A 26,422-nucleotide genomic window follows, 5' to 3' on the forward strand; every position below is an offset into this window, starting at 1 on the left:
AGCTGGCCTTGGGATTTCAAGGACTTAAAACCTTTCTTGTTTTTGAGACGTATCTCATGTAACCCAGGTTACCCTTGAACTCCTGATCCTCATGCTTTCACTTCCTAAAGCTGAGATGGCAGAATTGCCACCAAATACATCACAAAAGGCGGACGCTAGAGGCACGACTGGACATCCTGTAACCTGTAGGACAGGCTTCAGGGACTTGTCTGTCACGCAGACGTCAACCAGCCGGGACATGGGCTGAGACACCCTGGCTGTCAGGAGGAGATAGAGCCAAGGTGGGGGGTTCAGGGGGGGTTATTTAGCACGGCATCTGGAACCTATTACACTTGAAACAGCCACACTACAGTATCCTTGGCACCACACTGCTTGGCATTGAGCAAGTAAGCGTCAGGGTTGGCATTTAGGCTCTCTAAGAAGGGAGTCGGTCCTCTCTGAGCCAGGAGCACCTAGAGCACATGAGTTGCTCTCCTGCTAGCTGTACAAAAATTTCACAAAATTATGAAAATCCCTGCTTTAAGCTTCCCATTCTCCCCACCTGCGACTTTTCCTTTCTAAATCTTGCCTACCTCCAGCCGGCCTTCAAGCCCTAGCTTTGGGATGTTTTTCTAAAGGTGCTTTAGCCTGCAGACAAGTCTGAATTTCTAGAACCTTTTTAAATTAAAAAAATACTGTTTTTAACTACAGGTGTGTGTTTGTGTGTGTGTGTGTGTGTGTGTGTGTGTGTGTGTGTGCGCGCGCGTGTGAGTGCACATAGAGTCCACAGAGGCCAGAGGATGACACTGAACCTCCACAGAGCTGAAGTTAAGGTGCTTATGGACTACCTTACATGGGTGCTGGGAATTGAACTTGAGTCCTTTGCAAGAGGAATAAGTGCTCCTAACTGCCAAGGCATTCCCAGACCCTCTCAACTACACCATCTATGAACACTACTGCTGACTCCCCATGAGAAAGGACTCAGCAAACCTTGCAACGTTCCCACCAGAAGCTCTGAAGTCCAGACAAATTGTCATTTGTCCAAGATCATGATGATCTGGACCAAGTTATTCTGTTGCTAATGTCAGCAGGTCACAGAGGGGACTCCCTCCCTTCTCCAACCTCAGCTTCATCAGCAGGCTGGCGGGGTGGGGAGGGGGGGTCCTATGTCCTGCTGAGAAGCCAGTTATCCCTGGCATGCAGTACACACACAGACACACAGACACACACACACACACACACACACACACACACACACACACACACACGCACACGGCAGTTCCCACTTCATGCTGGATAGTGTGAAGTATGTCCTCTCCACATGAGTCTGCTTGCCCTAGTTTCTCTGCAGGAAGCTACATCCATGCTGGAAAGAAATGGAACTTTCCCCCTTTGCCCTCTGTCCCAAGTTCCCACTTAGGTCCACAAGAAAATGACTCTACTCATTTATCTGCCTTTTCTCCATAACCAGGCCACTCTTCCCACAGGAGGAGCTGTGTCCAATCTGACTTGGCACCCTCTGTGTGGCCCTAAGTTCCTAATCTGCAATTCAACCCACAACAGGTCAAAAATCTTTTTAAAAAACTGCATTTCTGCTGTATGTGTCTAGACCTCAGAAAAGTGTGTAATAACTAATTGCATGCCATTTCCGTTGCATTAAGTTCTGCAAACGATGCAGAGACGAGTTAAAGAATGCAGGAAGGTGTGCATGGGTCATATGAAAACACCACTTTACGCAGATATCTGTGCATCACAGGTTGTGTTACTGCAGGAGTCTGGGTACCAAAGGATACCTTGGGACCCCAGATCACCAGCAGGTAGTGTTGCTGTGTTAAAAGCCAGGCAAGAAGCTCCATGACATCCTTTTTACTCTGAGGAGAGGCACTTCTGGCCTTCTTCCTCCACATTCCAAGTCTCTACCTTAGATCCTGGGGTGAGACAGCTTAGGCTGACCCTGTGGACTCAGGCAGGGAGGTAAGAAGGCAGCTTGCCTCTGAATTCAGTCAGATTCTTGGCAATCTGTCAACCGTCCTGGAGCGGAGATCCATACAAGCAGCTTAGTGAAGGCCATGGGCTTGTGTTCCCGGCAATGAGGGCACGGGCATTGCTTATGCTGATTCACATTCCCCTTGTACCATTTGGACCACAGTGTAGATAAATATTCAACAGAACTTCAAAAAACGCTACGAATAACTTCCAATGTAGTACTGCCAAAACCAATCCATCATGTCTAGCTGGCTACTCTCTGCTGCAACTCCCTCTTGCCTTACGGGTCTCTCAGGACTGCGGCACACATTTCCCAGGCTAAAAGCCTCGGGACTCTTCAAAGTCTCCTTGTCTCTGCTCACCACTGACAGCCAGTTGGCAAGCCCTGCCTGTGAGTCTGCAGAGAGGCACACTCACCAGCGGATGCCTTGCGGGCGATGCTAGCATTCAGCCCATGCTAACTAGAGGAGGCCTCCACAAAACACAGACGCTGGGGGAGGAGGGGGCATCTTTAACACCTTCCTATTCCCTGGGCTGGACACAGAATCTGGTGCGTGCAAAGCGTGTAAGACCCTGAACAACTAGAAACCCACCACTCCAATGGACAGTCTGATGCCATGGAGATTCAAGGAGGCTGAACCCATCTTTCAATTGCGAGCCCAAGTATCAGATTAAAGGTCTTCATCAGATACGCCCAGCCATCACATACAACAGGAGAATTAACTCCGAGTGGGCTAAGTTGAGACCCAGAGCTCATTGGCTCCCTCCTGAGAACAGGCAGTAAAGCCCAGACGTAATGAGGTCTTCTGATAAGTTGGTTCTGATGTAAAGGGCCTGGTGACTTTCCCCAGTCTCAGCCCAGGACCACATGATAGGAAAGGGAGCATGCAGGGAACATGTGAGATGGTAGCCAAATGACAGGTATAATGTAGACATCCACATTCTCCATTTTCCCAAAATCAGTGTGCCAGGGATCACCCGGGAGCCTTGCCAGAAGATTCCTAGAGCTTTCCACAAGTATCTAGGACATGTCAGCGTCACTGCAGAACCCTAGAAATGCTTAACCAATGTTGACTGTGGAATGGGCTTCTGATGGGCTGGGACCCCTGGCTGCAGCCAGGACGAAGAGGTTTGGAGCCACAAGAGACTCGGGTCTTCCCACTAGCTATCCCAAGGATTTACTCAATGCATTACACTTATGATAAGGAACCCTGGGTTGCGTGGGATCAGTCTGCACGCTGCTGAGAAATAAAAATGATGACTAAGCATCGGGCATATAACAGGAGCGGGGTGGCTTCTAAGGAACGAAAGGGTGGCACCTCTGTGGCTGCCATCGACTCTGATGAAGGGGGCTTGGTGAATGGCTCTGGATCTCAGCCCGGGATGGCATTCTCCAGGTAAGGTATTAGCTCTTCTATGAATGCTAATGTGCTAAGAAGGGTGCAGGTGACGCAGCCAGAAGCAGGGCGTGTGAATGACATCCTTCACCCACAACCTTCCACGTACACCCAGGCAACGGGACTCGGCAACTTAGTTTCTGTTTTACATGTTTGGATGTTGTGGTTACATGTGCGTCTGTGCTTCACATATGTCCGGTGTGTCAGATCCCTGGGGACTGGAGTTACAGAGGGTTGTGAGCCACCATCTCTCCAGCCCCAGGACCTTGCAGTTTAAACGTCACAGAAAGGAACCGCAGACAGTCTTTGTCAAGTGCCTTTTAGGAGTTTAAGTCAATCATCTATGGACCTCACATGTCTATAATACACACAACTTCTGGAAATAAGGGACGGTGATAGGTTTCATACTCTGACTTCCCACATTCCCTCCTTCCCCTCTTTGAATGGCTTGCAGCCCACATGGGCCCACAAGCAGCACTCTCCTTCTCAAGAATAAAGCAGCTGCCCATTCATTACTACAGAGAGGGAAGCATTTTGCAAAGGATAAAAGAACAAGTCTCACAAACTCAGGAAGCATGAACTAAATCAGGCCTGTCTGCCGATTTTCCCTGGACCTGAAAACTATGATTTCAAAAGATGGCCCCCTTAAACCAAAATATGGCTGAAGCTAGAATAACGTACAGCCAGACAGGCAGTGGCAGAGCTTCTAAGAGTTGAAAACTGCCACGTCTATAGCTCCCCACTCTCCCAGGGCAGTGGCCAGGCTAGACATTACTTGGTAGACAGAACATCTACTACCACCGTTTGCACTTTAAAAAAAAATGGTGCAATAAACTCAGTTGGTTTAATTTCCAAACATGAACTCATTGCTATCTCAGGAAATATCACTTTACTTTTTAGATTAAATGTTATCCCAAGTCCAGGAGGCATTCAACAGCGAGAAAGTAATGTACTTTAACTGGCTTCTCCAGACTCAAGTTTCACCTAAACAAGTTTTATACAAAGATTAGCCAAGAACCGGGTAATGGGATACCACTGGGTTACGTCATCTGCGGCCCATTTCCAAAGAAACATGGCTTTTCCAGGCATGATTCTAAGCTCTGGCGCTTCTTCTGCACCTCTGTTAGAGAGACTGGAAGGGTGAGTAATGGCAGGTGTGTGGAGAGCCGTCATAAACAAGAGGCCCTAGGCTGGTCCCTCTCTGAAGTGCTCTCTCGGCTGGGGCTCCTTGTTGCCGGGGCCTCTTCCTGACAGCAGTGATGGCATTCCAGGAGTCTCAATCCCGGACTCGACTGTCTATTCTGGCTGTGGCTGCTTAGCTCAGAGTTCGCCAACTGGAGTTTGAGTCCAGCATGCGAACACGGGGAATCTTACCCTCCATAAGGTCATAGGGGAGAACCAACAGGCCAAGCAAAACCACCTCCAGAGTTCACTGTTCAGCTAAATGTCCACCCCAAACAGTAACATGCCTTGCATATCCTCAGTGCCTCTCCAGGCTCAGAGGGGACAATTTCTCCCCTCAGCTTGACAACTTTAGACCTCAGGCACTGCATTGAGACTTAGTTTGCAGTAGCTCATTTAACTCTCACAGAATCCCCATGATGTTTATAGAAGGGGAGGGGGGGCAGAGGTTCCATGGTCACACTACCCTAGGTAGAAGGGTTCAGGATTTGATTTGATTGTGAATTAGCTTTCATTAACTGTAACCAAACACTGGAGTCTAAACCAGTTTGGAAATGAGAGACGTTAATCTTGGCACACTGTTTTGATGGTTTCAGTCCATGGTTCATCTCACTGCTTTGAGACTGTGTAAATTTGGTAACCCTAGGTAGAGCAAGCTGCTTTCACCAGTGAGTGAAATGAAAAGAGAGGCTGGTGTCTCGAAATCCCTGCTGGGGTTTGCTCCTATGTGAGGAGGTGGCTTCTTAGAATGGGGACTTCATGAGGCTTTGGAGATGACTCAGCCAGTGGCTTTTTTTCCTACAAACCTGACTACCAGAACTCGACCCCCAGAACCTCTGTTAAAAAAAAAACCAGACGTGGGGCTGCAGAGGGAGCTCAGCAGTTAAGGCTGTTCTTCCAGAGGACCCCGGTTCAATTCCCAAAACCCACATGCCAACTCAAAACTGTAACTCCAGTTCCGGGGTTTCCGACCGACACCCTCACACAGACATACATGCTGGCAAAACACCAATGTACATAAAATAAAAATAAATAAATTATGGGGGTGGGGATATAGTTCAGGGATAGAGCACTTGCCTCGCAAGTACAAAGCCCTAGGTTCAGTCCTCAGCTCTGGGGGGAAAAAAAGAAAAAAAAACCAGCCTGATGTGGTGGCGCCGTCTACAATCCCATCATTCCTGCTGCCAGATAGGAAACAGAGACAGAATTGCCTGGAGTAGGGTGATCAGTAGAAGCAAGACAGCCTCCTGCCTCAACAAGTAGAAGAGTTATCCTCTGATCTGCACACACTTGCATACATATCATCTAAACAATACATATACACATACAGATGAACAATACCAATGAATCTGTTAAAAAAGAAAATAGACAAGTGTACAGACAGATTTCTTTCTTTTTTTTTTTTTAAAGCCCCAGTACAGAAGACCTCTGCTGGCTATGTCAGCGGGATCGAGTAGCTCCCGCCTGGATGCAGCATAGATGAATACAGACGGTGAAAACGCCACCACACAGGAGGCCTTGAATGCCATGGACAAGCAGGGCTTCGTCCCTAACAAACTCAGCTGCCTTTTCTAGCAAGCACACCTGTCTAGCTACCCTGCTTAAGCAGACCCACCTCACCTCATCCTGACTCCCCAGCCCACAGCACCCTGGGGAGCTGGCTGGGCTCTCTGACCACCTCACTGCCCTTATGCCATCACATCTGCAATGACATGTAAATCACAAGAACAACCCCTGGGAAGAGAGCCCTGGGCTAGTGGCAGGCTGGGAGGACTGCAGCCTACATGCCCTAGACAGATTAGAAGAATCCTTCAAGGAAAGCTTAGTCAGCCACATGTCTTCTGGGTGGGTGGCATTATATAGCAGAGGCCAGAAATAGAAACCAAAACATGTTTTCTACTAACTCCATACAAGAAACAATGGTGTTGGTAAAGCAGGCACAGACGGGTCAGCAGAGGGACCGATTATAAACCTCGACGCCCCTATTAACGCAAAAATGAAGGAAAATGTGTAACCTCCCCAGATGTCATCCAAAGAAGTCGCTTGCTCATTTCAGGGTTTTGCTTTCTTTGCCTTCAAGTGCCCCAGTAATTAGCCAAAGCTCAAACTTCCGCACGTGCGGCTGTCTTGATTCTGAAATGAATACCAAGGCTTATTGTATGCAGCAGAGACACACATGGAAGCATTCCTGTGTACCCCAGCCCGGCTTCTTGAAGAAAGGGTGGAATTTCTTGCCCTTGAGCATTAAGGGACTAACAGAAAACAGATAGCGTCCAGTAGCCAGCAGATGGAAAAGTCTATGCCAGTTACAATTAGTGAAACAGAGAAAAACCTGACAAGGCCCAAGAGCAGAAAATAACTGGTATTTCCCAGTGAAAAATGGACGTAACTTCAAATGAGTGCCAATGAGCTTTATTCTGAAAAAACCAAAACAAACCGATGGAGCTGATGAGATGAGAAACAGCCTATCTAGGTAGAGGTGAGGAAGAGCCCACCTCGGCAAAGAGATGTGTGTGTGTTAGTATCACGGCAGTAATCATTTCACTGTGGGTACATCAAACATGTACATCGAACGCCCTAAATACTTCTTTCTTTCTTGATCTGGCAATTATATTTCAAGCCAGAAGAAGGAAAACACCAGAGAGGCGCTGGTGTTGTTTGTGTGTGGTGTATGCGTGTGGGATACATGTGCCTCCCATACATGCATGTGTGGGGGTCAGAGGTCAACTTGAGTGCCTTCCTCTACCTCCTCATCTTATTTCTTTAGATGCAAGTCTCTCACCTGAGCCTGGAGTTCACCGCTGTAGCGAGACTAGCCAGCTGCTCAGCAAGTCTCTGGAATGTGCCTCACCTCCCCAGTGCTATGGTGATAGGCGCATGCCACCACACTCAGCTTTTATGTGAGTGCTGGGGAGGTCTAAGGTCAGGTCTGCCTGCTTTGCTCAGCAATCACCTTACCCCTGGCCTCTGGGGTTTGCTGCTGCTGTTGCTTCTCTCATGTATTAAAAATATGGAATGCTTCAGGAATTTGAGTGTCATCCTTGCGTAGGGATCATGCTAATCTTCTCTGCACCATTCCAGTTTTAATATATGTGCTGCCGAAGCGAGCATGCACACTCTGAAGACAGCACCTGGAGGACCATAGCAGGCTCTAGGTGCTGCTGCTTCCTGGGCTTTGAATCTGAGTGGAACAACTATTGGAAGCTATATACAGAGCCCCACAGGCCCTGACCCCTTCTGACTTCCCTATTAGTCTGCTAAGGGCAGCTTGTGTGTGTGGGAGGGGAGGGGCAGATTGACCAGTGCCTCTGGGGAGAGGTCAAAGGTTAGTGGCATTTTCAGCATCATTATTTTTCATTATTTTTTCCTTGTTCAGAGCTACTTTCTCCATCGCTTTGACGAAGGGCCCTGTAAGTGTTTTGTTTTGCTTTTTTCAGGATTACTTACCCACCATGACTTTCTCTGAACCTTATTCCCAGCATCCCCCAGTATAAGAAGGACAATAGGTCAGAGCTGCTCACAAAGAGGCCCACAAAGAGAAATGCTACCCAGGGCACAGTCAGGTCATAAACTCTGGCAGTCCTATCTGCACCTCAGCCCTGCTGGTCTCTAGGAGGCACACAGGTCTCTGAAGTGAGCGGTGTGATGCCTGGTCATTGCCACCCGAAAACCAGAGGCAAGCCATTCAAGTCGGAGACTCTTTTTCCTATCTGTACAAGCAGGGGCTGTTATCAAATAGTTTCTGGTTTGCAGACTTGTGGGAAGATGAAATAGAATCCGTGGAATCTGCAAACTAAAGTCTTCCTGCACACAGGCTATTACGATTATTTTGGCAACCCTTTTTTAATCTCTCTTGACCACAAATGGATGGTCACTGTATCATATTTGAGATATAAGAAAATGCTGGACAGGAGGAGTCTTGAGTGATAATTCTCCAAGCTTGGCACTGAGGGTCACTGCTCCCTTCTCTGTGTGTAGACACACACACACACACACACACACACACACACACACACACACACGCACGCACGCACGCACGCACAGATCACCTCCTAGTCAGAGGGTGGCCCTTCACTTCCCACAAACTGGTTACCTGGGCTGAGGGTAAAACCTGCTGCAACTTCTCCCTAACTTTCACAGCAGTCCTGGGAGCTGCTCTGGTCCCTAAGGTACAGACCAAGAGTCTAGAAGTCATATGACCAGAGCCTGGGCTCTGGGCTGGAACAGATTGCAAGGTGAGGACAGGTACTTCCCTGGGTATCTTTTCTCCCACCACCCTGCTGGCTGACTGATACCACTTCTCCTGTGATAGCAGCTGCTCAGAGTGATCACCCCATTGTCTCCCCATGCCCTGCCTAACAGCAAAGAATCTAAAAGAAGGGAGCGGGGTGGGGGGGTGACAAGAATGTCCCATCCACCCACATGATGCTCCTGACTGCACCTAAACTTGTCCACTCCCAGTAGGAGTGTCAGCCTGAGCAGCCATCTCCTCTTACTGAAGATCTACCAGCCACCGCCTCCTCTGCAAGGTGGGCAGGTGCATGTCTGACATTCCCCTGCAGAGATAACACAGAGAGATCCAAACTTCTCCTCTAATGATACTTGGCCTTATTTTTTTTTTAAATCCAATTAGCTTTAAAACAAAACACGAAGTAAAACCTCTGCTCCACTATCCAACCAGAACAGTGAGTTCTCAAGCTGTGGGTTAACTGACTTCATGTTTATTGAACTGCATGAAAGTTCAGGCACCCACCTCTGGCCCCAGGCCCCATTGTGGGCTGTTATTCACACACAATTGACTTCTAAGACTTTTTTTTTCAGGGAGCTCCCTCCTGCTGCCCCACTGATGATTCAAAGATAAGAAAGGTCTGCTTTCCCCAAGCCATTCGCTCAGCAGCACAGGCAAAGTGGGACACTGGGGATTTCTAAAGGAAATGACAAAGACAAGAAGATTGGCTGGTCCCACTTACTCTACATCAGTGTTTCACACCCTGGCCTGGATCCTGTTCTTAGACTACCCTGTGTCGACTTTGTACGAGGACAGAGAACTGCCAAACCCTGATTAACAGAAAAAGAGATGGGTTCGGATTAAGTACATGGCAGGGTTAGAATTAAAGCCGGGAGTCGGTTGTGAGCAAAGGCCCTCAGTGATGAGGCTGGTGTGTCTACTAAGGCCACATTCCCTGGTAGAGCAAGTTCACAGCAGATGGCTGGTAGCTTGATACCTTGATTTGCAATGTATATGCTGCTCCTCAGACTCTGAAGAAGGGCTGAGGCCCACTTGTGGGGCACATGAAGCTCTCTGGATGTCAAGACCCAGCCATGCATTTTCCTGACTGGGATTTGGACTGTGGGGTACCCAGGAAGCAACTGCTGCCTTGTGAGTGCAAGCAAGATGTCTGCGCCCCTCCATCCCTCCTATGCCTGATTGGGAAAGGGGTCCAACCATCTTAGGTGGTCTTTGCAGCTCATTTGAAAAGGAGTCAAGTCTAAAGACCCAGACGGACCCAATGAAGACTGGCCCCTGACCCACTCGGAAGAAAGCTCTCTCTATAGGCTGAAGAGACAGCGAGGATGTCCCAGTTCTGACCTCAGGCACCTGTCACTGGGCCCCAGATGCCATCTACTGGGGATGTTTTATGGTTTCCCTGCCTGGCACAGAATCCATTTCTTCATAAAAAGCCTTCAGTCTGGCAACCTTTGCCATTCAGACTGGGCCCTGGCTCTCCTGTGCTGCATAACAGAGTGGTATCTCAGGCATGTCCTGGGGAGGAAGCGAGGAGACCGCTGCTGGCTCTCCCACAGCAAGCTGGGGGGAAGGTTCCAGGAAAGGATCAAGGTGTCATAATCCTGACCTGGAGCAGCAAAGGAGCGCGTAATGTCTGCTAATGTTATGGCACCTTAAACCGAGCTGTAAAACAGTTGCTTAAGGTTACACAGGCCAATCAAAACACACGCAGCCAGCGTGAACACTAAGGTGGACTTTGCCAACAATACTTCATTATGTGAGGACTAAGCTCGGTGACCATTATTTTGCTGCCGTTGTTTTTAAACAGCTTCCTTAGAGAGGTCAACCCAGTAAGCACGCATTGCAACTTATCCACATTATTCCCTATTGAGCTCTTATTGCATATCAAGCTCAGCACTAGACCTGCAAAGTTGGGAACCTTTGTCCACTGCATGCTGACAACGCTGACTTCAATGAAGGAATCCCTATCCCTGCCAGCTGAAACCATCTGAAAAAAAAAAAGCAAAAACAAAAAAACACCCCACAAAAGCCAAAGAGAGCCAGGAGAAGAGGCTTTGGATCACATTTCCTGCTTGGGATGGGAAAACAATTCAACCTTCCCAGAGCAGCAAGGAACACACCACAGGCCTCACCTCTCCCCGGAGGGAGTGGCGGTTACTTTTGAAAACTGAGGGGAAAAGTACCTAAAGCCTGGAGGCTTCTTGCAAGCTTTAAAAGGAACTATGGCAACCCTGCGGGGCGAAGGGGGAATAAGAAGAGAGGCCACACATTCCCATCCCCAAGCCCAAAGGAGCCAGCCCACAAGGAAGCAGTACCCACGTGCAATCTATAGGAGTACAACACAATGCTGGGCAGGGGTCCAGGAGGCAGACCACACTGACCCAATACCTGCCTAGAGAATACAGCTCTGCATCAAGTGATGACCCTGGAGGGGCAAACCGTGCACGTGCACACACACACACACACACACACACACACACACACACACACACACACACACACACCTCTGCCTTCAAAACAAAAAGAGAAATACCAACTTCGGATTGGGGACTTTCCACTTCAGTAACAATTCAGGCTGTCAGGGAAGAGACCAAAGCGGAGCTTGCGAGTCTGCGGTGTTCCCTTACCAGCTTCATGGTGGAATTATTCTGTTCCCAGCGCCACAGCATCGCACTCATCTTACTTCAGGGTGAGGAGGGAGGGGAAAGAGGAAGGGAAGAAGAGAAAAGGAGCCGAAGCACCTGCCGGCAAAGTCCCTGGTCTGGCCCCCGGCGCCCGCCAGGTCGTCCACTGTTCTGCAGCCCCTCGGGGGCATCCCTGGCAGGCCACGGAGGTCACTCCTCCCGGCCCTGGGGAAACCCAAGGCGATGGCAGAAGTCTTTCGTCTACACGTCTTGAGTGAGTGCCGTGCTTCCTCAGCGCGATCCAATAGCTCCCCAGTGCACCAGCAAGCAGACGGTGGGGCCCTTGGGGCTCCACGTGGTGAAGGGGGGTGGGGAGGGGGACACCGGCCTCGGTCGCAGGGCCCGGTGCAGGGGGAACCGGAGAGCAGCCAGCCCAGCGGGGAGGTCCTTAACTCCTGCGAAGAGGGCGAGGGTAGGCGGGACAGCCTTGGGCAGAAGGGCGGGCTGCGATCCTGAGAGGGGGCTGTGGCTTCCAGGACCATTCTGTTTCTTAGCCGGGACACCAGCCTGTTGTGTTCTCCTCCAACACGTGCTCGGCTACACGTCACCTTCTGCATCAAACTCACCCAGATTGTCCTACGGTAGTCACTGGCACCCCAACACAGCTGGAATCTAGATTGTGGCTGTATGATAGACACAGGCACGTTGGGAGCCGCGCGCGGGTGCGAGCACACACACACACACACACACACACACACACACACACACACACACACACACACCCTGGCTCACACCCCTGCAGATATTTATTTCCTGCTACGTGAAGGTTAGAGCTTGGATGTTTTCAAACACACCTGGCAGCTGAAGGAGAGAGGACATCCCTCCAGGGGAGCAGGGGACAGGCGATGACATAGCTTTCAATGCTTTGTTCCCTCCTCAGTGTTCTCCACCTGCTGCAGGCTGGGCTATGCTTTTCTTTCCCTGAAACTTTGGGGCTTGGCACCCCGCCCCCTCCCAACGACCCCGGGCACTGGGACCTCAAGCCTAGTGTCTGGCAGCAGTCAACAGTCCAGGAAGGCCATGCTGCCTCCACAGAACTGATGGGGTCGGGCTAAGATTCTTGGAACTAACTTATTATATGTTCTTTTCAGCAGCCAAAGCTTCAGAAGGAGAGGACGTGGGAAGACAGGTCCCAGTCTTTTGAAGAATGATTTTTAAAACAGACCAGGTAGAAGAAAATGTTTCCCTATAGCCACCATCCTTCAGAATTTTATTTTTTCTCATTAAAAAATAAGTAAGTGAAATTTAAAGTAGTTAATTAATTAATTAAATTTTAATTAATCTTCTTTGGCTTATCTGCCTGCACTTGCACCTCCATGCCTGACAGCTGCCTTTTGGTCTGTTGTCGACTCGTAAAGGTCCTTCCCACGTCACATCTGACAGTTCCTTTCCTTGGAACAGCACCGTTCCCCTAAACGCACCAGTGGTCTCATGTCTAGGGTCACCTGCCCTGGAGGGCTTTTGACCCTTGTGAATGTAGCAGCTCCCTCCTCCCTCGCTCCCCTCTCTTCCCAAAGGGTCATTGCTTCGATATTGGACCCACCACTGACTCTCCTAACTTGTGTTTTTCCACCGTGTTCCACCAGACAGGTTCCAGCCATAACTATTTTGTCCCCCTCTGGCGTCTGACCTGCCCCTAGAACTTGTCACAGTATGTGCCCTACACAGGAGTTCCCAGGTCTCTGCAGCTCAAGGGTAGGCGACAACATACCGCACGCACATTTGGAAATGCGTGTTTCGTATTAAAATAGACATGTTAGTCAGAAGCCAAATCTTAAAATATCTTTATTTTCCAGAACTAAAGCTTGACAAAGATCTTACTGGCCAAGACAGCAAAGCAGTGGCTGTATTAATCTAGGGGACCATGGCAGCGGGGAGGAGGTCAGGAGGTCAGAGTCTCTGTGTGAATGCTACCAGCCCAGGGGTCCATGAAGCATTCACTAGGGAAGCTGCTATTCTCATCACCCTTCCTAGGAGAGCTGCCATACTAACAGTGGCAATCCTCCAGAAAGTCACTGCAGAGTCCCCGCCACAGGCTTTGCTGGTCAGAAAGGGAAAACGCCACTCATGGCGGAAAGAGGGGGATGGCAGAGACACTGGATGTGCCTGCCCCGTTTCCGTATGGGGACTAAAGTGGGACCGTGTAGGCTCACCCGCAGTAGACAGGTGGGCTGGCTTTCAGCCTCGAGCCCCTATGGCGCCGTACTTTCCCAGGTAATGAGAAGTAGGGGGAGATCCCCTCTCTGGTACATGACGAGCAGGGAAGCAAGCAGACGCTGTACAGCTGGGTCGCAGGGAAAGAAGTGCTCACAGGTGACAGACTTCACCCAAATAAAACAATGAGAGGCATCTGTGGGCCACCCATACCAGAGGGTGCAGGGATGGAGGGGCAGGGCAGGGATGGAGCGGCCAGAATGACAATCACTGAATGGCAGAAGTTGGGGATTAACACTTGGCTGAGGCCAATGAGGTCCCTGCAAAGGCAGGGTGTTACACTAAGAGCAGTGTGTCCAAACTCCTGTTTGGGGAGGACCAGTCTAACAATGGGACGCATTTGAGATGATAGAGGCTGCAGGGAGAGAGGGAGGGAGGGGGAGAGAGAGAGAGAGAGACAGACAGAGAGACAGAGAGAGACAGAGAGAGACAGAGACAGAGAGAGAGAGAGAGGGAGAGAGAGAGGGAGAGGGAGAGGGAGAGAGAGAGAGAGAGAGGGAGAGAGGGAGAGGGAGAGGGAGAGGGAGAAGACATGAAATGAACGAACAAGGCATGAGTACTTAAATGCAAGACGTGTGCAGCCGAAGCCCAGCTGTTGGCTGTGTGCCACGGGGTAGCTCCTGAGGGTGACAGCTGTGCATTTACCCTAGCAGGTGTCTAGTCTCTGCAGATTTGCAGACGCCTTGCCCTGGGGAGTGAGTCAGCATCCACCTCGCTGCCTCTACAGCACTGTCTCCTTCCTCTCATTTCCGTTGTCCCCGGTCGGTGGTGGCCTTTGATGTAAACTGGAGATTAGCCTGTGTGGGTGACCGGGAGAGTACTCACTCAACTTCCTCCCAGCTGGTGGCCTCCTTCCTGGTCCTGGCCTTCTCACCCATCCCCTGGGTGGGCTTGTCCACTTAGTGCTGACCCTTGCAGGCTGTGACACTCCCCACCCACACTGTGACTGACCTCCTAAGTTTGGCCTCTCCTGAACTTTCAGAGCCTGGGCCTGCATTTCCTGTGCTGTGTTCTAGACCTTTCCATCCCGATACCACTCAACGCCCAGTCCCTTTCTGTTCACTCTGAATTTGCCCCTCTGCCCTGCTCTTTCGTGGATTAACTCTGCAGTGGGTCAGAGTTCGGAGCTCTGGATCCTCAAGGCCAGGAGGGAAGCAGTTAGTGGCCTGCCACCCCCAAGGACACCACAGCTCCCTCCTTAAGGAGAGAGAGAGGTCCATCCACGGAGTTGCCTCGCCTCCACCCCAGTGCCTAAACTCCATCCGTGCCTGATAAACTAATTTGTGTCTGGCTGTTAATAGCTTAATATGTTTCCCAGAGGCAACGCTGCGGTGTAACAGGGGCCTCCCACTCCTTCAGCCAGACGGGATAAGTGATGGGAAAAAATGTAGGGGTGGCGGGGGGAGCCCCTTCGGACTGTTACAAATGCATGTGTATCTACCTCTGACGGGGGACGCCGTCTTTCACATGGTCTAGAATGATGACAGAAGAAACAGAATCGATGGTATCATCTGAGGAGGTGAAAATAAGTAAGCTTGGTGGCAGGACATGAGGAGATCGTCTCCCAATGCAGGTGGCTGGACTTGAACAGGAAAACCCCCGAAGGGCTCTACACCCTCTGCCAGTGGACATCCTGGACATCTGTGCTGCTGAGTGGGACCCAGGGGACCTTTGGAGACTCAACACAGCAATGCTAAGAGGGATTTTTATAGATTTAGGTTCAAAGAGGGAGTGACTGACTCTCCTCTCCCAGCTTGGAAACTTGTAACTGAGTGTAAGCCAGGTGGTGGTGGCGCACACCTATTAATTGCAGCTCTCAGGAGGCAGAGGCAGGCAGATCCCCCATGAGTTCGAGGTCAGCCTGGTCTACAGAGCAAGTACCAGGACAGCCAGAGCTACACAGAGAAGCCTGTTTAAAAACAAAGAAAATTAAAAAATAAAACAAAACAAACAAAACGTTTTTTTTTTTGCAGGCCTGCCTGTCCAGTATTCTACCTCTATGTGACTACCATATTCTAGTCAGGAAAGGGCGTGCCCTCCCTGGCACAATTAAGGTAATCCATGTGCAGTCATTTTCACAAATGGATTAAAGATTCACATCAGCCTTCCCATGTGGAGAAGGATCAACACATGTGATCCCAACACTTGAAAGGTCGATAGAAGGCAATTACCAAAGTGTTAGACAGGGAGGGTTTGGGACCTAGTTTCAAGGCTTTCAGAAGAGTAAACGGAATGTCACACTGACAGACCCACAAATAAATGACACTTCCCTAAAAACAAACTGTGCCAGCAAGGGATTCTCCTGCCTAGGCTCCCTGCCTGTCTCTTGAGACGAAGGTAACGTAAAAGCTTCTTCCCAGCACACACATTAAACGCCACCACCTAGCGTGTTCCTCAACAGAGCTGACAGTGTCATTTCCTGCTCTCCACACAACCCAGACCCTCTTTCCCTGCAGCAGCGGAAACTTAGGCGGTGGTGGAGAGATCCTAGGTGGGCAGTGTTTCCCACACTCTTCAGCTGCCCCTGGACTGCTTTCTCCTCGGAACTGGGCTATGCATTCTCGCAGAACCATGTAACTGTTTGGGCTTTCCCTCAGCCTCAGCTGGGTCACTGGTGAACCGGGCTATGCATTCTCACAGAACCATTTGGGCTTTCCCTCAGCATGGTCACTGGTGAACCGGGCTATGCATTCTCACAGAACCCTTTGGGCTTTCCCTCAGCCTCAGCATGGTCACTGGTGGTTACTGCCCTGCCAAGCGGTGTAGCAATGGCCTTTCAGACGCAGAGCAAACTTAACTTTGTTGGTGACGTTCTCTCTGTCAGGCCTCTCTCCCCATTGGAGCTATCCATCCCTCCCCTGTCATCCTCAGCACATCCTGTCCTTCCGTGGTCTGTACAGTGGTCCTCTGGGGACAGGGTAGGTACCCTTCACTGTTGCTCCTGGGATGAACACCAGTGTTGACACCATCACCTCTGGGAGACCACGTTGCCTAGGAATGAGTTTGCTATCTTACCCAAGTGCCCAGTCAAGTACCTGGCTTGCCCTTGGCACGGTTAAACAAAACTACCGAGTCCCAGATTGGTGAGCCTGAAGGATGTTTAAAGATCACCCCATTTCATTTCCTGATTTTCTGGAAAAACCTACACCCCCCCCCCCGCCCGCCCTACAGAAATCCTCCTATGGTATCATAAGGAAGGCGTTGGAAATAAACTTAAGTGAATCGTAAGGCTGAGAGTGCCGGGCCAGATGGCACCCAGGGTGGCCCAGTAAGATACTTCAAATCCTCACGAGGTCTGCAGCCTCAACGTGTGCTGTCCACATAGAACCTGGACATGTGTTTCCTTTCCCTGGGGCTAGAAGGCCAGGCTGGAGAGTGAGCACGGTGTCTTATGTCTCTATAGATCTCAAGACAGTGCTGTCCACAGAAGAGTCTGGGAATGGGGGGCCAGTGACTGAAGACTCACTTGAAAGCTCCAGGTTAGGTGGTTTGGTTTGGCTCATTTGAGGCCAACAAATCTTCCTAGAGGAGGCAGCATGCTTCCCAGCAGATCTGAGAGTTGCCAGGTACCCCTGGTATTTATTTGCTCAGATCAACACCTCATGCTTCAAGGCCTCTCCACTACCCTCCTCCCCCGACTACCTCAAGGAGGCAGATAAGGCTTGAAGTTGTGCAATCTCTGGGTGACCTCTGACCCCCCCCCCCTTTGAAGGGCCTCTGTGTGGTCAGGCCTCCATCCCCCACTGGCCAGGAGTGAAACTCCTACCTCTGACTTAGCTGTCAGGGGACGACCTTTGGGAAGTGGCTTAAGGACTTTTGGGTTAGCTTTCTCTGTTCACTTAAGTGGGCCAGAGGTTCACGTAAGGTTATAGGAAACTGCTTAAAGGAAAAACTAAGAGCCCTGACATGTCAGTGTGGGCTCAGAAGCCTGGGCCACCCTAGCTGAAGCATGCCAGGTTGCTAGTTTATAACAGCCATTACCCCAAGCTTGGTTTGTATTGAATGATTCAGAAGAGCTGCTTGGAAAGGAATTGTCCCGAGTTCCCTGGGGTGTGTTGGGTTGTGGGGCTCTGTTTTCTGTGGCTGTGGTTTAATGGAGGAGAGGACAGGGTTCCGGAGTAGTTGTGGATTTGGTACTCACTGTAGAATCTGCTCTTCCATTTTTGACCAATTCTGGTCCCTAAGAATTAGGGTTGGAGGTTTAAGGAGCAGCGTGTCTCCCAGAGGAGTGTTTGGTCATCACTTCCTGGGAACTGCTGGGGAACAAACCCAGCTCAGCCTTGCAAGCCTTGGCTGCAGGGACTCCAATGAGTTCTCATCCAAAAGGTTCGAGACTGACTAACTAAGTGAACACAGTGAAAAGGAGTTAGAAACTGATGCCTGGTGGAGACCTTCCCTCTGATAAAGCTGTTGATAAACTAATTAGATTTTTTCCTGTACCCTTTCTTTCCAGGGGGTAGAAATACAACCATATGCATATTCACATAAACACATGCACATACAAACTCATGAACACATACATGTGCACTCACACATGCACACGCGCACACACACACACATACAGCAGTGTGTATAACCTGCTCTTGAGGTTTCTTCCTCCCCCAGGCCAGGGGAAGGTGCCTTTCACAGGGGACAGGTAGACCTGGCACTTGGTTGGGTCTGGGCCTCAGGATGCAAGCTGAGGGTAAGCAGGAAGAAAGAGACACAGCCCCAGACAGTGTGTGTGCACAATCACTTTCTATTTGAAAGTCTGCAAATGACCACCCTGGAAATCCCAGAACAGAGGCTATTGTTTAGCAAAGGAGACCTCTCGGTGCAGCTGCTGTCTGCCTTGGCTCCCACGCTGGCCAGTGAGTGTGGCTGGCCATCGTCACTGCTGCTGGGTTGGCTCGAGCCTTTGGGGGCAGTCCTCAGTTCCCACATCAGAGCTAGAGAAGAGCTCCTCAGAGTCAGCCCACCCTTCTCTGCAGCTCAGGCCTCCCCGCAGCTTCCTCCTGGTCACGCTCCAGTGAACAAGAACACCAACATCTCACCACAACTCAGTTCTATGTTTGCCAAAGCTCTGTCAGGTCAGTTACCCAGGCCACTATTCTTTTCTCTTATGTTCTCACGTGTGCATGATATGTGCGTATGTGTATACGTGCAGGCAGGGATGCATGGAGGTCAGAGGGTGACCTTGGACGCTGGTTGGAGGTCTTCTGCCTTGTAGATAGGGTCACTTGCTTGTTGCTGTGTGTGTGCTGGGATAGCTGGCCTGTGAGCCTCTGGCAAATTCTCCTGTCCCCACCTACCATCTTGCCACACGAACACGGAGTACAGACACAAGATACTGAGAATGAGAAATTACATTTTACAGGTCGAGTGTGGTGTTGAATGCCTTTAATTCTAGCACTTAGGAAGCAGAGGCCAGCCTTGTCTACATAGCAAGTTCCAACCAAGCCTGGGCTACACAGTCAGAACCCATCTCAAGGAATACAGGGGGGATGCACTTGCTGCCATGTACCTGAGTAGATAGATAGATAGATGATAGATAGATAGATAGATAGATGATAGATAGATGATAGATAGATAGATAGATAGATTTATTAGTTTTGAAAAAATAAATCAAGGGATGGAGAGATGGCCTAGTGTTTAAGAGCACTGGCTGCTCTTCCAGGGGACCTGAGTTCTGGGGGAGCTCTGCACCCCCATTGTGGCTCACAGTCACCTGCAGCTCAAGTTTCAGAGGATACGATGCTGTCTTCCGTCCTGCGTAGGCACCGTATACACATACAGGCCAACGAGCATACATATAAAATAAAAATAAACAAATCTTAAAAAAAATGCTGAGTAGCTTTCTCAGAGTCGCACAGCTACAAAGAGAGCCCCTTGGATTCCTACTGCATTGGGCTGCAGGAAGGACCTCCTCCTTAGCCTCTGAAGTCCCCACTCTCTTCAGCACACTCCCCTGTCACCATGTGGACCAGGGATCAGTATATAAACAGTATGCAATGCAAATGTGGCCAGCTGCAGGCTTTTGGCAAGTAAGAACCGTTGCCATGTCTGGTGGCTTTGTCTTTAATGATTGGCATTAATAATGAAATTCTAGCAGAGGAGACAGATTCTTTCTCAGGCCTTGCAATTCCCACCCATCCTAGGCACTGTACCTGGGGCAAGTCCCCCAGCCTCTCTGTGGCTTAGTTTCCTCTGTTACAGAAGCAGGATCTTTCTTTTTTCTTTTTTCTTTCTTTCTTTTTTTTTTTTTGAGACAGGGTTTCTCTGTGTAGTCCTGGCTGTCCTCAAACTCACAGAGATCTGCCTGCTTCTGTCTGGGATTAAAGGTGTGTACCACCACTGTCTGCTTAAGCAAGGTCATTCTTACCTCTCAGGCTGTCCTAAAAGTCAGGGAGAGCCCACATGTCAGGAGTCTTTGAAGTCATGAACTCCTAACACTGTTTCCTCAAAGGTGGTCGAGGGGAGGGCTTATCCTGCTCAACAGCTCACCGTGTGTCTTAACTGTGCAGGAGTCCAAGGACTCTTTCCCTGGGAGTGAGGGTGCTGGGGCGCCATTGAAGAAATGGGGAGTGGGGTTCAGTAGGAGTCTTATTCGTAGGATGCATTCCTAGCACCCCATCCCCCAGGAAATGCCTGACACTACAGATAGCACCAGAGCACATACATGCTACATTTTCTCCTATATCATACTTGGAGGATAGTTAAATTCATGCTTGGGCACAGTAAGAAACTAACAACAATGTCCAATAATAGAGGGGAAGAACTCTAATAGTTAAGTAGAAGCCTTTTATTTGCCTGTACACCCTTTTTCTTTCTCAAAGTGTATAATTCTCCATGTGATATTTTCAGATCACAGTTGATGGCAGTGACAGACTTATTTTTCCACATGGGATCTTGCTACGGAGCCCTGACTGACCTGGTAAGTGGCAGTCCTCCTGCTTCAGCTTAATGAGTGCTGGAATTATAGACATGCACCCCTGGGCCCAGAGGATGGTGGGTAACTGAAACCACAGAAGGTGGATCTGGGAGCAAGGCAGGACTACCGTGACCTCAGGACTCTTGGGGTGGAGAGATCCTTAAGGCCCCACACTAGAAAGCTCACCTCAGGACATGTTCCCCATGGGGCAGAACCTGCCACACGTTTCCCCCAGAGAACTCCCCCACTTCAGAGCAACCATCAGACGCCTTCTCCAGTCACCCCTCCATTCTGTGTCTGCAACAGCCATCGGCCTGCGCTTCTACTATTATGGTTATTAACCCGGGGACCACAGAAGGCAAGTGGGAAAGAGGCCACGGAACTCTGTCAGAACCATGACGGCAGAACCTTTGGTGACCTCCCCATCTACACACAATCTGGCTCACATTTGCAGGCTCCCACATGGTCACACCAAGTGCCAACCACTCAGAACATGTGGCCGGTGCAGACACAAAGCCAAGGTTTGAAGGATGTCTCTCCAGATGGCAACTGCTGCCCTTCCTTCCCACGGGGGCAGGTTGCGGCGAACAATGGTCAGTCCTCACACATAGGCACAACCAAAGAGAGTGGGCCTCTCAACTCAGACTCCACATCTAGGTATGGTGGTCCGGGGCCCCGCATCGCACCCTGGAGGTAGGAATTGCTAGAATGTTTCTGTGTGTCCTTAGGTGGACTAAGATCTTTCTAGAAATCACCATCCTCAATCCCATAATGACCTTTTGAACACGGTACTCTTAGTTTTCTACTGTACCAGCATTGCAAGCGTGGTAGTGTTAAGCAAACTGCCAATCTGTACATGGCGCATAAACACAGCCGGAGTTTCAATACAGCTTTGTGTGACTCGGAGCCTAGTGTAAGGTGCCTATCTGCACACCGTCCCTGAAGTTCTTTCGGCCACCGGTGGAGGCCACACAGAGCTAGCCTGCCTCAGGACAGTCAGGGACACTGCAGGTCTACCAGAGCAGAGGGTCTCAAAATGGGATTTCAAACAGTAGCACCAAACATCAGCCTTTAATCACAAATGCAGATTCCTAGACACCATTCTATACCTACTGAACGAGAAACCTGGTGGGTCTTAGCAATTTGTTCTAACAAGCCTAGAAGCCAATTTCAGCACCTGCTAAAGAGCTATTGTTCCTTGAGCTGGAGAGATGGCTCAGAGGCTAAGAGAACTTGGTGCTTTGCAGAGGATCTGGGTTTGGTCCCCAGCATTCATATGAGATAGTTCAAAACTTCAAAACTCCTTGTAACATTCTCTCTCTCTCTCTCTCTCTCTCTCTCTCTCTCTCTCTCTCTCTCTCTCTCTCTCTCACACACACACACACACACACACACACACACACACACACACACTGTGGGCCATTGAGGAGAAACACAGCCATCTGCAGAGTGAGTCACCCGCCTCTTCATCTACCAGTGCCCCCAGTAACCAGCAAGGTAGAAGTCGCTAAGATCAGGGAGGGAGCTAGCAGTTACTCCAGGAGGGAAGAATGATCATGGGGCCTGATAGTCTCAGAGTCAGGAAAGCTAAGGCTGGTCACTCCAGATGAGGGTCGAGACAGAACAAGTGGGGGGACCTGAGGCCCAGCACGGGCAAAGTCCCACAGTCCATGACTGGCCTTGAACATACAGTATGCTATCCCCACCACTGTCCCATGCAATATCTCATTTCCCTACCCCTTATAAAACCATGCCTGCTCAGAGCACGGCGAACATGCAAGAGCTCTGCACGCCCCTCCCTGGCTGGGCCCTTGCCTTATCAAAGACCCTACTAGATGGCCTGCTTGTTATCCCTCACCTGAACGCCCACGGTCTCTGCCCTTCTGGATACATTATTTCCACCTGTTCCCTGCTATTCCTTCTGGATACATTATTTCCATCTGTTCCCTGCTATTCCTTCTGGATACATTTCCATCTGTTCCCTGCTAGAGCCCATGGTGGCTCCACAGAATTGGACTGCTTGGGGACAGCTCTCAGAGACTTGAGGACAGTAGCCATGCTTTTTGGAATCTCCTCTTGTCAGAGTAAAAGCCATGCTTTCCCAAGTAGTTCCTCTTTACCTCTTCCTGTGAGCTTTACCATCCCAGTCCACCTCTGAGGAGGCTCTGGAAGCTTCTCTAAGCCAGTGCCCAGAAGCCCTCATCTGCCACTTTCTGTTAGCCAAGCTCACCAAATTCCACTTAATTCAAGCGGAGCAAACCTCACGGAGCTGAAGGAGGTAAAGAGCCCTTTCCTAAAGGACAGGCAGGGAGAGGAAACCCTGCCTCCTTCGTTCTCATCCCTTGTCCTTGGAGGCAGAAGCCAGGAAACGCAGCCTGCTCCCTCAGCTGCCTCTCTGCTTCTGCTTTCTCCAGGAAGTACTCTCCAGACTCACCTCACCTGCCTGGAGAGAGGCCTGAGCGCCATGGGGAAGCTCAAGCCACTGCATGCCTGCCCTCTGTCATGTGGGGGGAAACCCATTGCCCAGCATCTCCTCAGTTGCCAGAATTGGGGGTGTGGGTGTGGGGGTGTGGCATGTGTCACTGCCCCAGCTGGATCCCTTAGCTTGGAGTTGGTAAACATCGGTCAGGCTTTCTGCGGTTGTCTGGGATCGAATGAGTCTGTCTACAGGAAAGTAGACCTCGTCCTGGGACTGATGGGCTGTTATCTTCCAGAGGAAGCCCCGGGGCTGGGTTGGGAGCCTGTAGATCTGGGACAGAGGCCCCCAAGTGCTGTGAGGCATGGGGAAGTTCCTCAGCAAGGCTGTGTCTGGCAGCTTCACTTGTACGTGAGGATTCTACAATGCCCCTCTTGAGGGTGCTGAGGGAAACACAAGCACTCACTCGAGAAGGGAGGCGGGGTCTGGTACGTATGCCGGTGTCTCTTGTTGCTATCGGCAGCTCTGCTCCATACGTACGTGGCTGAAGGGTTTGAGGTCTTGCAAGGACATTATTCCCTCATTGGACCCTAGTAAGTCGGGAAGATGATGATGATGCCAAGATTTCCCATGAAACTGTGAAATCCCAGGAAGACCACCTATCACCCTGGGTCACAGAGAAAAGCTGAAGTTACACGCAAGACTATGAGCTGCCTGTCCTGAGCTCTTGGGCTCTTGTCCTGTTTCCTGTCATATCATGTAGCTGTCTATTAATAGCAGGCCTACATGCATGCTCTAGGACCCTAAATCCACACAGTGGACAGCTTTCCTGAACCCAGAGTCAGACATGCTCTTATCCTGGTGCCTTCCAACGAGGGGGTGTCTATACCTTTGCATGGCCTGACATCGCTCTGGTGCCAAGCCCCTGCCTAGGGCATGAGCCAATACAGATGCTGGCTTACTGCCTGATCCTGTGTAGGCTGATGGTTCAGTCAAGATTCCTCCTCTGACCTAGTGCTACCAGTGCGGCAAGTGGGGAACTAAGTATTCCTGGGGCACACAACCATCTTCTTCAGGCACCTTTGTAATCTCCATAGGAAGGCCTGATGGAAGCCCATTTCTCCCAGGGCTCGTGAACCACAGGAAGGCAGGGTGGGAAGAGGGTGTACCTGCCTGCTCCAGATGGATCCCTCAAGAGGCCGGCTAAAAGGAGATGCCCCAGGATTCATGCCCGGAGTTAGGAGGCACCACGCTTCCTGATGCAGCTTCTAGGATGATCAGCTTTTTCCACCGGGACCCACCTAGGTCTGATAAGCACCATCTTTCTAGTCTTCTGGCTTAGCCTGGCAGCTGGCTGGCTATGGGATCCAGGAAACACTGCTGTTTATCTCAACACTCCTCTGGCTCCAGAAACAGCATGCCCGCTTCTTCCAGAGACACTGGAACTGGCTCCCTGAAGCCCTTATCAGCTAAGATGTTCCAATGACATCAGCTTTCTCAGTGCTAGACAGATCCCCCCACCCACTTCAAAGCTTGGTTTCTTCCCTGGGGGCCCACTCCCCCAGTGCACTATGCGCACACGGACAAGTCTTCAGGCCAAACAATGATCAAGCAGAGCTCTTACCATCTGAGGCCCTGCCACGCAGAGTCTCTCTCGCTTAGGCAGAGCCCACAGTGCCCAAGATGCCCAGGAGAGCCTTTAAGGTAAAGAGGCACTGTGGGGGGGCCGAAATCAACCTGCTGCCTGGCACGATCCTGTGAACCGAATCTGTGCAGGCGATAGGCATCTCTTCCGTGGCCACTGCGTGTCAGGGACTGTTCTGGGTGCTGGCAGGCAGGCAGGCAAAAGGAGCACCTGTGCTCTGTAAGCCGAAGTGCCGGGACCGCTAATGGCAGAGCGAGTGGAGGTATGGGAATCCCTCAGAGCACAAGCTAGCCGGCTAGGGCTAGCATGCCAGTGGGGGGAAGCGTGCTGAAGAGCGGTTCCTCAAGGAGGGCACCTCAAGCAGAGACTTGAGCATGGCAGCAAGAGAGCCACAGCTGACCCAGGGGAACAGGAGTCTGGGGGAGGGCAGTAGTATAAGGCTCCAAAAAAAAAGGGTTCAAAGTGCCCAATGACAGAAGCCAGGCCGAGGGCGAAAGAGAGAGGAGGGGGCGGTCCTTTAGGAGCAAGGTTCAGCCAAGTGGCCTGGGCAAGATCTAGTCCTCAAAATGTGGCTTGTTCATCCGTCAGTTAAGAACCATTTCCACGGTTCTGAAACCGTGGGAGGAGGGAGAGACGGAGGTGGAGAAGATGGAGGTGACCATATGCCAGCCTCCTTCTGAGTCCGCAGAACCTAGCATGTGTACTGTCTGGCCTTTGACCAAGACAGAGTGCTTATCAACCCAGGACAGACACCTACGAGCAGTAAACTGCAGCACCTCTAGGAAGTTACTGGAGGGCTCTGAGTGAGACAGCAGGTAGCGCGTCCCAACACGCCCCTGTCAACAGTGGCTCCACCATGGAGAAAGGGTTACTGGGGTCCTGAGTAGGTGGCAGCAGGGAGGGACACCCTGGGGTGAGTAGGGGCAGTTAGTGCAGTGTGGAGCGATGGTAACAGGTGTGGGAGGCGGGGCCGATGCTCAGACGTATTAGCAGCTGAGGAAGAGAGCAGGCACTTTGACCGGAATCGTCAGGCACATGTTGGCGCTGTTTGCTGAGATGCAGAAAAACCAAGGGAGAAGCAGACTGTGGTCAGGTTTGGGGGATCAGGAGATCTGCTTAGGAGGTGGCTAGTCAGCAAAGCAGAGCTACTTAGCCATACACACACACACACACAACGTGCACACACGACACACACAGAACAAAGCTGTCTCTGACACTGCCCGAGAAAAAGAGGAGGGGTGTGCTGAAAGCTGACTCTTACAAGGGAAGCATTTAATCTTGATTTTCTAACGAGCTACAAGGACAAAGCTTTCCATTTGTTTCTCCTGTTTCCCTGATAAGGAAAACAGACCTTAAAGGTTGAGCAGTTTTCTCTAAGTTGGACAGTCCTGGATCTCAGAGGCAAGGCCACATGTTCAAGTTTCTCCACCCCACATCTGGCCTGCACCATACATGTCTACTCAAGATGTGTCCTTCAGTCTCCCGGAAGGATTTCTACTGCCCAGAGGCAGGAAAATGTACTTGTTCCTTACCACTGAATTGAATAAAGTCAAATAAACAAATGTCTATTATAATAATTACCCCTATCACAAAATAAATGCAAGAATAAACTCATTAAAATGTCAAGCAGAAAGGGAGAGAAAGTGACTATGCTCCCTGTCCTTAAATACTGTCATAATGGACCACCGTGGGGTTGTTCCAAGGTTACCCTTAACTGCTGTACAGACAGCAGTGATTGGTTTCTGTGGTCTAGAACTGTG

General features: G+C 50.5%; 1 protein-coding gene and 1 non-coding gene across 2 annotated transcripts in view; both read right to left on the bottom strand.

The window, feature by feature from the left end:
• The window catches only part of Nav2 (neuron navigator 2), a 347,498-nt gene that overhangs the window by 275,530 nt on the left and 45,546 nt on the right, over positions 1-26,422 (bottom strand).
• On the bottom strand, positions 7,549-7,655 carry LOC121135034. Its single transcript, XR_005872227.1, has one exon. It is a non-coding gene; the product is annotated as a U6 spliceosomal RNA (small nuclear RNA).

The sequence above is a fragment of the Mesocricetus auratus genome, unplaced genomic scaffold (genome assembly GCF_017639785.1).
Source record: "Mesocricetus auratus isolate SY011 unplaced genomic scaffold, BCM_Maur_2.0 Super-Scaffold_100030, whole genome shotgun sequence".
Lineage (NCBI taxonomy): Eukaryota > Metazoa > Chordata > Mammalia > Rodentia > Cricetidae > Mesocricetus > Mesocricetus auratus.